Source organism: Pseudophryne corroboree, chromosome 11 (genome assembly GCF_028390025.1).
Source record: "Pseudophryne corroboree isolate aPseCor3 chromosome 11, aPseCor3.hap2, whole genome shotgun sequence".
In the NCBI taxonomy this organism is placed as follows: Eukaryota; Metazoa; Chordata; class Amphibia; order Anura; family Myobatrachidae; genus Pseudophryne; species Pseudophryne corroboree.
The window spans coordinates 107,899,336-107,911,837 of NC_086454.1; the positions used below are offsets into that span (position 1 = coordinate 107,899,336).

Below are 12,502 nucleotides of genomic sequence, written 5' to 3' on the forward strand. Positions count from 1 at the left end.
AGTCAAATGAGTCACAGATCTGGGCAAATCTATAGGAGACTAGGATACCTCCCAGCTTTCTTCAGGCAGACAGGGGTGCATACCTCCCAGCTTTCTTCTGGCAGAAGGAGGGACACACGTGCAGCGAAAAGGTGGCGTGGCTTTATGGGAGGACCCGCGATCGTGAGCCACTCCCCCGTTTTCGTCAGTGTGGGGGCATGCCCAGCGCTCTGTGAGCTGCTGGCATGCTCCCAGGGACGGATTATGAGTCCGGGGGTCCCAGGGCACTTGAGACAGGGGGGCCCTATCTCATTGCTGTGCCTGCTGCGGGTTCGGGGGCGTGGCCTAATCGTGGACCATGTGGCCACGCCCCCTTGTGCAAATTCCGGGAATTGTTTGTATTTTCTTAATGGGATTTTGGCCCCTCAGCTAGGGGTAAATCCAGAGGGGGTGGTCGCTCCCCCCTACACACCCGCACAGGCAGAAGTCTACCTTCCTGCAACACCACAGACCTGCCAACATGCAGCAGCGTATGCTGACTATAGCACAATGCTGCTGCTGTTATTGGCAGGACGGGGGAACTTCAGAGCTGGGACAGAGCTAGTCCAGCTGGGCGGCCCCCTAAAACTGTGGGGCCCGCAGTACGTACCCCCTGGGCCCCCCCTTAATCCGGCTCTGCTGCCGGACCCCCCCCCCCCCTTAATCCGTACCCCCTAATGCCCCCTCTCCCTCTGTCTCCACTAAATAGACGCTGTGCACATGCGCCCAGCATCTATTCACCGCTGCGCTGCTAAGCAGAACAGCGAGTACAGGAGCTTCCCAACTGTCCCATCCGCCCCCCCCCCCCCCACCGCGGGACACTGCGGCACGCGGGTGGAACAGCGGGACAGACCCCAAAAAATGGGGCTGTCCCGTGAAAATTGGGACAGTTGGGAGGTATGGGGGTGTGTGAGGGGGTATGCCGTCCAGACAGACGGGCACCGGCTCACTGTGTGCTTGACCCCCCCACATCAGCATACTCAGTAGGGGCTCTCTGGCGCGGAGGAGCGTCACTTTCTGGCACACTCCACGCTTCTTAGCTGCAGTTTTGTGGGGCACCTGCCGCTGTGCAGGTTCCGTACTGCCTCTGTTATCTCCAGCCCCGGCAACCCCACCGCTAGCTGCAGCGCTGCCGCCCGCAGTGAGGTGCGCCCAGCTCCTTCACACACTTTAGCCGGCAGGCAGCGCTGCAGAAGTCCGCGCTGCTTACAGGCTCTGACTCCCTCCTCCCTCCAGCCGCAGCGTCTCCTGGGGGCTAACCAGTCACTCCCAGTCTCCCCTTACCACAGTGCCCGGCGGCCGCGAGGTCCGCGCCACGTGCATGCTATGACCCCCTCCTCCCTCCAGCCGCAGCGTCTCCTGGGGGCTAACCAGTCACTCCCAGTCTCCCCTTACCACAGTGCCCGGCAGCCGCGCGAGGTCCGTGGTGTGTGACTGAGGAGTGGGGGGTAGGGATTCGGATGGGCAGAGGAAGCAGGACTCCAGCCTGAGAGAGTCAGCCATGCCAAGTCTCCACCAGCAGCAGATCCCAACAAGTTGGAGTGGACACACGTGCAGCGAAAAGAGGGCGTGGCTTTATGGGAGGACCCGCTATCGTGAGCCACGCCCCCGTTTTCGTCAGTGTGGGGGCATGCCCAGCGCTCTGTGAGCTGCTGGCATGCTCCCAGGGGCGGATTATGAGTCCGGGGGTCCCAGGGCACTTGAGACAGGGGGGCCCTATCTCATTGCTGTGCCTGCTGCGGGTTCGGGGGCGTGGCCTAATCGTGGACCGTGTGGCCACGCCCCCTTGTGCAAATTCCGGGAATTGTTTGTATTTTCTTAATGGGATTTTGGCCCCTCAGCTAGGGGTAAATCCAGAGGGGGTGGTCGCTCCCCCCTACACACCCGCACAGGCAGAAGAAAGCAGGGAGGCTGCTGCCTCCCTGCAACACCACAGACCTGCCAACATGCAGCAGCGTATGCTGACTATAGCACAATGCTGCTGCAGAAGTCCGCGCTGCTTACAGGCTCCGACCCCCTCCTCCCTCCAGCCGCAGCGTCTCCTGGGTGCTAACTAGTCACTCCCAGTCTCCCCTTACAGTGGCGGTTCTTGCCACGGGCAATCGGTACTTTTGCCCGGGGTGCCGCCTTCCGGAGGGCGCCGGCGCCATCCGGAGGGCGCCGGCGCCATCCGGAGGGCGCCGCACCAGGGCAAGATCCGCCACTGTGCCCCCCGCAGTGCCCTGCTGTGCCCCCCCCCGCTTTGAAGGGAACCAGACGCGTAGCGTCTAGTTTCCCTTCATTGAGAGGACTTTAGTTGTGTGGTGCGCGATGACGTCATCGCGCACCGCACAGCAAAGGTCCTCTCCATGAAGGGAAACTAGACGCTACGGTCTAGTTTCCCTTCATGTAGAGGACCTTTGCTGTGCGATGCGCGATGACGTCATCGCGCACCGCACAGCATAGTGGCACAGACACTAGGGGTCATAATTGACCTCTAGTGTCTATGCTGTTCTATGGGAGAGACGTAATAACGTCTCTCCCATAGATCGAAGAGAGAAGAGCGGCGCCGCCGGCGGATGGGGGTCTGCAGCGGTCTGGATCAGGAACGGGGATGGTAAGTATACTTTTTTTTAATGTATTTTTTTCTTTCAGCGTCGTGACCACGCCCCCATTCGAAGCCACGCCCCCATATTTTGCCTGGGGCGCCACAAGACTAAGAACCGGCCCTGTCCCCTTACCACAGTGCCCGGCGGCCGCGAGGTCCGCGCCACGTGCATGCTATGACCCCCTCCTCCCTCCAGCCGCAGCGTCTCCTGGGGGCTAACCAGTCACTCCCAGTCTCCCCTTACCACAGTGCCCGGCAGCCGCGCGAGGTCCGCGGTGTGTGACTGAGGAGTGGGGGGTAGGGATGCGGATGGGCAGAGGAAGCAGGACTCCAGCCTGAGAGAGTCAGCCATGCCAAGTTGGAGTGGAACAGCAGCAGCCAGCAGCAGTGACTCCGGTAAGACACATCTGTCTGTCACCACTGTTTTGTCCCAAATACCAATCTCTCCCATGCCCTGTGTTCTGTCATGTCCCTGTCACCCCTGGCCTTGCCCTGTCACCCTTATCCTGGCCCTGTCACCCTTATACTGGCCCTGTCACCCTTATCCTGGCCCTGTCACCCTTATCCTGGCCCTGTCACCCCTATCCTGGCCCTGTCACACCTGTGCTTGCCCTGTCAACCCTATCCTGATCCTGCCGCCCCTACCCTGGCCCTGTCCTGGCCCCGTCGCCCCTGTCCTGGCCCCGTTGCCCCTGTCCTGGCCCAGTCGCCCCTGTCCTGGCCCTGTCACCCCTGTCCTTGCCCCGTCACCCCTGTCCTTACCCGTCAACCCTGTCCTGGCCCTGTCACCCCTGTTCTGACCCTGTCACCCCTGTCCTGGCCCCATCACCCCTGTTCTGATCCTGTCACCCCTGTCCTGGCCCTGTTACTGAATACCCTCCAACTACCTTTTTGGCAGGTACAGTACCCGCAGCGCCTCCAGACCCCTCCCCAATGCACCACACCTCCGCACCTTCCCCTCCACCACATGCGGCACTCCACCCCTCCCCCACACGCTGTGCCTCCAGACCCCCTACACCACCCGCGGCTTCCACTCGCCCGCCCCTCCACCACCCACAGCACCTCCAGACCCCCTCCACCATCCACCCCCATATATGTTTCCCCCCACACCTGCATCTGTAGACACCCTCCTCCATCCGTGGTCCAGCCTCACCCACCCCTCCCCCACCCACGGCACCCCCGCCCCTCAACCACCTGCAGCGCCTCCGGACCCCCTTCCCCATACGCCGCACCTCCCGCACCTGCCCCTCCCCCACCCGCGGCGCCTCTAGACCCCCTACACCACCCCCGGCACCCCCGCCCCTTCCCATCCCACAGCATCTCCGGAACCCTTCACCCATCAGCAACATCCCCGCACCTGCCCCTCCCCCACCCGTGGCACCCCTGCCCCTCCCCCACCTGCAGTGCCTCCGGACCCCTCCCCCATCTGCAGCCCCCACTCCTCTGCCCCTCCCCCACCACCTCCCGACCCTTCCCCATCCGGGGCCCCCCCCCCGCATCCGCCCCCTCCACCCGCAGCATCTACAGATACCCTCCCCCATCCGCAGTCCCCGCCGCACCTGCTACATTCTGTACATCGTGCCCTGCAGGTGCTGTTCACGCCGTCGCAAGGGGCTGCGCCTCCTTCACCATCGCACGTCTTTTCATTGTGCAATATTTAACCACTAACAAAGGAATGCAAGTAATACTCCATATAATACAAATATTGAACCGCAGAAAGGCATGCAAGGGTAGCCCCTTGCGATGGTGTGAAGAGTGCCCGTAGGGCGCGATGAAGCACCTAGTAGTTTAATAATGCCTGAATACTGTTTATGGCTCCACATAATTGAGAGACAACTATTTTAGAAAGTTTTCTTGCAGTGGAACCAAGACAACTTAACCTTAAAATACACATACAGATGTGTCCTCTTACATCCTTGCTGCAGTCACACTAAACAGCCCTTGAAGTCGCGCAATGCCCTGGCGGGACTTGGTAGTGCTGAGCATCTCTTTTGCGAAAATGCGTCTTAGATGCAAAGTAATGCATAAGGACACACAAGCAGCTTCTGCTGATTAAAAGGATATGCAGCATGCCTATATTCTGTGTGTGACTGTGACTGTATTTGCATACAAAATGCTATGCTACAGTGTTTTCATGGAAAACACTATAACATGGCATTTTGGATGCAGATAACACATTTTTGCGGAAAAAATGCAAAAAATCAGATTTTACTCACCGGTAAATCTATTTCTCGTAGTCTGTAGTGGATGCTGGGAACTCCATAAGGACCATGGGGAATAGCGGCTCCGCAGGAGACTGGGCACAACTAAAGAAAGCTTTAGGACTACCTGGTGTGCACTGGCTCCTCCCACTATGACCCTCCTCCAGACCTCAGTTAGGATACGGTGCCCGGAAGAGCTGACACAATAAGGAAGGATTTTGAATCCCGGGCAAGACTCATACCAGACACACTAATCACACCGTATAACTCGTGATGCTATACCAAGTTAACATAATGAATAACAACTGAGCCTCACCAACAGATGGCTCATAACAATAACCCTTTAGTTAAGCAATAACTATATACAAGTTTTGCAGACAATCCGCACTTGGGATGGGCGCCCAGCATCCACTACGGACTACGAGAAATAGATTTATCGGTGAGTAAAATCTTATTTTCTCTGACGTCCTAGTGGATGCTGGGAACTCCGTAAGGACCATGGGGATTATACCAAAGCTCCCAAACGGGCGGGAGAGTGCGGATGACTCTGCAGCACCGAATGAGCAAACTCAAGGTCCTCCTTAGCCAGGGTATCAAACTTGTAGAATCTTGCAAAAGTGTTTGAACCCGACCAAGTAGCAGCTCGGCAAAGTTGTAAAGCCGAGACCCCTCGGGCAGCCGCCCAAGAAGAGCCCACTTTCCTCGTGGAATGGGCCTTTACAGAATTAGGATGCGGCAGTCCAGCCGCAGAATGTGTAAGTTGAATCGTGCTACAGATCCAGCGAGCAATAGTCTGCTTAGAAGCAGGAGCACCCAGCTTGTTGGGTGCATACAGGATAAATAGCGAGTCAGTTTTTCTGACTCCAGCCGTCCTGGAAACATATATTTTCAGGGCCCTGACTACGTCCAGCAACTTGGAGTCCTCCAAGTCCCGAGTAGCCACAGGCACCACAATAGGTTGGTTCACATGAAAAGCTGATACCACCTTAGGAAGGAATTGGGAACGCGTCCTCAATTCCGCTCTATCCACATGAAAAATCAGATAAGGGCTTTTGCATGACAAAGCCGCCAATTCTGATACACGCCTGGCCGACGCCAAGGCCAACAGCATGACCACTTTCCACGTGAGGTATTTTAGCTCCACGGTTTTAAGTGGCTCAAACCAATGCTACATCAGGAAATCCAACACCACGTTGAGATCCCACGGTGCCACTAGAGGCACAAACGGGGGCTGAATATGCAGCACTCCCTTAACAAAAGTCTGAACTTCAGGCAGTGAAGCAAGTTCTTTTTGGAAGAAAATGGACAGAGCCGAAATCTGGACCTTAATGGAACCCAATTTTAGGCCCATAGCCACTCCTGACTGTAGGAAGTGCAGAAAACTACCCAGTTGAAATTCCTCCGTTGGGGCCTTTCTGGCCTCACACCAAGCAACATATTTTCGCCAAATACGGTGATAATGTGTTACGGTCACATCTTTCCTCGCCTTAATCAGCGTAGGAATGACTTCCTTTGGAATGCCTTTTTCCTTTAGGATCCGGTGTTCAACCGCCATGCCGTCAAACGCAGCCGCGGTAAGTCTTGGAACAGACAGGGTCCCTGCTGCAGCAGGTCCTGTCTGAGCGGCAGAGGCCATGGGTCCTCTGAGATCATTTCTTGAAGTTCTGGGTACCAAGATCTTCTTGGCCAATCCGGAACCACGAGTATAGTTCGTACTCCTCTCTTTCTAATTATTCTCAGTACCTTGGGTATGAGAGGCAGAGGAGGGAACACATACACCGACTGGTACACCCACGGTGTTACCAGAGCGTCCACAGCTATCGCCTGAGGGTCCCTTGACCTGGAGCAATATCTTTTTAGCTTTTTATTGAGGCGGGACGCCATCATGTCCACCTGTGGCCTTTCCCACTGGTGTACAATCATTTGGAAGACTTCTGGATGAAGTCCCCACTCTCCCGGGTGGAGGTCGTGCCTGCTGAGGAAGTCTGCTTCCCAGTTGTCCACTCCCGGAATGAACACTGCTGACAGTGCTAACACGTGATTCTCCGCCCAACGGAGAATCCTTGTGGCTTCTGCCATCGCCATCCTGCTTCTTGTGCCGCCCTGTCGGTTTACATGGGCGACCGCCGTGATGTTGTCTGACTGAATCAGTACCGGCTGGTGTTGAAGCAGGGGCCTTGCCTGACTTAGGGCATTGTAAATGGCCCTTAGTTCCAGAATATTTATGTGTAGGGCAGTCTCCTGACTTGACCATAGTCCTTGGAAATTTCTTCCCTGAGTGACTGCCCCCGAGCCTCGAAGGCTGGCATCCGTGGTCACTAGGACCCAGTCCTGTATGCCGAATCTGCGGCCTTCTAGAAGATGAGCACTCTGCAGCCACCACAGTAGAGACACCCTGGCCCTTGGGGACAAGGTTATCAGCCGATGCATCTGAAGATGCGATCCGGACCACTTGTCCAGCAGATCCCACTGAAAGATCCTTGCATGGAACCTGCCGAATGGAATTGCTTCGTAAGAAGCTACCATCTTTCCCAGGACTCGCGTGCAGTGATGCACCGACACCTGTTTTGGTTTTAGGAGGTCTCTTACAAGAGATGACAACTCCCTGGCCTTCTCCTCCGGGAGAAACACTTTTTTCTGTTCTGTGTCCAGAACCATCCCCAGGAACAGTAGACGCGTTGTAGGAACCAGCTGCGACTTCGGGATATTCAGGATTCAGCCGTGCTGTTGTAGCACTGTCTGAGCTAGTGCTACTCCGATCAACAACTGTTCCCTGGACCTCGCCTATATAAGGAGATCGTCCAAGTACGGGATAATTATGACTCCCTTTTTTCGAAATAGTATCATCATTTTTGCCATTACCTTGGTAAATACCCTCGGAGCCGTGGATAGACCAAACGGCAACGTCTGGAATTGGTAATGACAGTCCTGTACCACAAATCTGAGGTACTCCTGGTGAGGAGGGTAAATGGGGACATGCAGGTAAGCATCCTTGATGTCCAGTGATACCATGTAATCCCCCTCGTCCAGGCTCGCAATAACCGCTCTGAGCGATTCCATTTTGAACTTGAACCTTCTTATGTAAGTGTTCAGTGATTTTAGATTTAAAATGGGTCTCACCGAACCGTCCGGTTTCGGTACCACAAACAACGTGGAATAATAACCCCTTCCCTGTTGCAGGAGGGGTACCTTGATTATCACCTGCTGAGAGTACAGCTTGTGAATTGCCTCCAGCACTGCCTCCCTGTCTAGGGGAGTTGTTGGCAAAGCTGATTTGAGGAAACGGCGAGGGGGAGACGTCTCGAATTCCAGCTTGTAACCCTGAGATACCACTTGTAGAATCCAGGGATCTACCTGTGAGCGAGCCCACTGGTCGCTGAAGTTCCGGAGACGGGCCCCCACCGCACCTGGCTCCGCCTGTAGAGCCCCAGCGTCATGCGGTGGACTTAGAGGAAGCGGGAGAGGGCTTTTGCTCCTGGGAACTGGCTGTATGGTGCAGCTTTTTCCCTCTGCCTCTGGGCAGAAAGGACGCGCCTTTAACCCGCTTGCCTTTCTGTGGCCGAAAGGACTGTACCTGATAATACGGTGCTTTCTTTGGCTGTGAGGGAACATGGGGTAAAAATGTCGACTTTCCAGCAGTTGCTGTGGAGACAAGGTCCGAGAGACCCTCCCCAAACAATTCCTCACCTTTGTAAGGCAAAACCTCCATGTGCCTTTTAGAATCTGCATCACCTGTCCATTGCCGGGTCCACAATACCCTCCTGGCAGATATGGACATTGCATTTACTCTAGATGCCAGCCGGCAAATATCCCTCTGGGCATCTCTCATATATAAGAATGCATCCTTAATATGCTCTATGTTTAGCAATATAGTGTCCCTGTCCAGGGTATCAGTGTTATCAGACAGGGAATCTGACCACGCGGCTGCAGCACTGCACATCCATGCTGAAGCAATAGCCGGTCGCAGTATAAAACCTGAGTGTGTATTCACAGACTTCAGGATAGCCTCCTGCTTTCTATCTGCAGGCTCCTTTAGGGCGGCCGTATCCGGAGACGGTAGTGCCACCTTTTTTGACAAGCGTGTGAGCGCTTTATCCACCCTAGGGGATGTCTCCCAACGTGATCTATCCTCTGGCGGGAAAGGGTACGCCATTAGTAATCTTTTAGAAATCACCAGTTTCTTATCGGGGGAAGCCCACGCTTCATCACACACTTCATTCAACTCATCAGATGGGGGAAAAACCACTGGTTGCTTTTTCTCCCCAAACATAATACCCTTTTTTGTGGTACCTGGGTAAAGATCAGAAATGTGCAACACATCTTTCATTGCCGTAATCATGTAACGGATGGCCCTATTGGAATGTACCGTGGTCTCACCGTCGTCGACACTGGAGTCAGCATCCGTGTCGACGTCTGTATCTGCCATCTGCGGTAGCGGGCGTTTTAGGGCCCCCGATGGCTTTTGAGACGCCAGGGCAGGCACGGGCTGAGAAGCCGGCTGTCCCACATTTGTCATGTCGTCAAACCTTTTGTGTAAGGAGTTGACACTGTCACGTACTTCCTTCCACATATCCATCCACTCAGGTGTCGACCCCGCAGGGGGTGACATCACATTTATAGGCACCTGCTCCGCCTCCACATAAGCCTCCTCATCAAACATGTCGACACAGCCGTACCGACACACCGCACACACACAGGGAATGCTCTGACTGAGGACAGGACCCCACAAAGCCCTTTGGGGAGACAGAGAGAGAGTATGCCAGCACACACCAGAGCGCTATATAATGCCGGGATTTACACTACTCACAGTGATTTTCCTTATAGCTGCTTATTACACAGAATTGCGCCTAAATTTAGTGCCCCCCCTCTCTTTTTTACCCTTATGCAGTCTGAAACTGCAGGGGAGAGCCTGGGAGCGATCCTTCCAGCGGAGCTGTGAGAGGAAATGGCGCCAGTGTGCTGAGGGAGATAGCCCCGCCCCTTTTTCGGCGGACTTCTCCCGCTTTTATTAAATTAATGTGGCAGGGGTATTTTACACATATACAGCCTAGTAAGCTATATTATGTGTGTTTGCCACCTGTAAGGTACTCAAATTGCTGCCCAGGCCCCCCCCCCCCCCAGCGCCCTGCACCCATAGTGACCGGAGTGTGCGGTGTGCACAGGGAGCAATGGCGCACAGCTGCAGTGCTGTGCGCTACCTTAATGTAGACAGGAGTCTTCAGCCGCCGATTTTGAGGAAGATCTTCTTGCTTCTGGCACTGCAAGGGGGACGGCGGCGCGGCTCCGGGACCGGACGATCATGGACGGGCCCAGTGTTCGATCCCTCTGGAGCTAATGGTGTCCAGTAGCCTAAGAAGCCCAAGCTAGCTGCAAGCAGGTAGGTTCGCTTCTCTCCCCTAAGTCCCTCGTAGCAGTGAGTCTGTTGCCAGCAGATCTCACTGAAAATAAAAAACCTAAAATATACTTTCTTTTTCTAGGAGCTCAGGAGAGCCCCTAGTGTGCATCCAGCTCAGCCGGGCACAAAATTCTAACTGAGGTCTGGAGGAGGGTCATAGTGGGAGGAGGCTCAGTTGTTTTCATACTGTTAAACTGGGTATAGTATCACGAGTTATACGGTGTGATTGGTGTGGCTGGTAGGAGTCTTACCCGGGATTCAAAATCCTTCCTTATTATGTCAGCTCGTCCGGGCACAGTGTCCTAACTGAGGCTTGGAGGAGGGTCATAGTGGGAGGAGCCAGTGCACACCAGGTAGTCCTAAAGCTTTCTTTAGTTGTGCCCAGTCTCCTGCGGAGCCGCTATTCCCCATGGTCCTTACGGAGTTCCCAGCATCCACTAGGACGTCAGAGAAAAAGATGATTGGCACTACCGAGTTATATGGCACTCACACGTTATATGTAAAACGACATTATGTGAAACACAGAGCAAAGATGTAAGAGGACACATGCCGGCAGCCAGAATCACAGCGCACCAGGGCTATTCCAACTAGTGGGTGTCCACGACACCTATAGAGTGGGAATAGATCCTGTAGCGAGCGCAGCGAGCTACAAATGTAACCCGTTTCATAAAGTAAGTGGAGCTCTGCTCCAACTGAAAGTAGCAAACTCCTCATTAACAACTTACAGTTAAGTTCCGGTGATTAAGAGGAGCTGGAAGCTTTAGGTATTTGGTAACCAAGACTCAGCATCTGCAAAGTGAGTAGTTACGCTCCCCTTTATTTTTAAATATGTTAATTACACAGGTCATGCAATTAATGTGACACTCACAATGGTAAGTGTGTAAATTAAATGTCACCAGCTGATAAGTTCTGTATAGTTGCACAACTAATGTGCATTTCACATGCATTCCTCCTTTTTAATATCTTCCTGCAATTGCATAGATATTCAGGGATTCAAACAGCTATAAGCTGGGTACACACTACACGATATTATCCGGAGGATCAGACCAACATATCAGGCACATCGTCTAGTGTGTACCCACTGTGCTGGTGATGATGCGCACTCCCGAGGGTCGTCAGCAACATCCTCCATCAGCCTTACATGCAGGGGGATGTTTTTAGCGAGGGCCATGCTGCCGATTGCAGCCGGGTCCCCACTGTCGCTCTGTCGCTACCGGCATCAGTAAGTGTGTATGCACTTGCTGATGCCGGCTTCCCCGCCGTGTCCTGTTGTGTGTGATATCGCTAGACACACATCGTGTAGTATGTACTTAGCTTCAGAATGTCTTTAATTTCCAAAAGGTCTGTTGACTTTAGAATGAGTCGGGTTGTCTTAGCGTGTCGCTGCCAGCTTCATGTATACTAAACTTGTCACAAGTAAGTGTGTGCACACAAAAGGGAAATGTAAATAAATATTTATTTTAATGTTTAATATGAACTGTCAACAGCCAGAGCTCTAAACACAAGTGAGGATACGGTCATTAGGTCGACCACTATTGGTCGACATGCATTAGGTCGACATGGGCACTAGGTCGACATGGGAAAAGGTCAACATGCATTTTCACATTTTTTTTACTTTTTCATACTTTACGATCCACGTGGACTACCATTGGGAACAGTAACCTTGCCCGAAGCATGCGAGGGGACACTGTGCACTAATTGGGGTTCCCCGTCACTTTACGATGAAAACGACACCCAATAAAGTCAACCTTTTTCTATGTTGACCTTGTTAATGTCGACCTAATGACTGTGTCGGCCTATTTCAGGTGGCAACCTAGTCACTGTCGACCAATAGTGGTTGACCTAAAGACTGTCGACCTAATGCATGTCGACCAGAGGCGTAACTGTGGGAGGCAAAGGAGTCGGCTGCCGCCAGGCTTTTGCTCTATAGGGGGGCACCTCTCCTCCTATTCCGTGTGTTCAGCCATACCATTCAATTAAGTTAATTAATAGCCGCCGCTATCTCTTCCTCCCTGCACCTTACAAGTCAAACCCTCTTTATTATAGATACACATCTTACAAGGGTCATTCCCAGATTTAGAACCCATGACCTAAGAAATGTGTTACTTAAAATAAATGACATATGAAAAGATACAATTATTTTCAGAACACACTATATATATATATATATATATATATATATATACACATACATACATACATACATATATATATATATATATATATATATATATATATATTATATATTATCTATATATGGGGGGGGGCACCAATATTTATCTTGCCTCCGGGCAACTGGGA

At 53.3% G+C, this 12,502-nt stretch overlaps 1 protein-coding gene across 2 annotated transcripts in view; it reads left to right on the forward strand.

The window, feature by feature from the left end:
- The window catches only part of TSPAN32 (tetraspanin 32), a 165,696-nt gene that overhangs the window by 101,066 nt on the left and 52,128 nt on the right, over positions 1 to 12,502 (forward strand). The gene's annotated exons all lie outside the window — the stretch shown is intronic.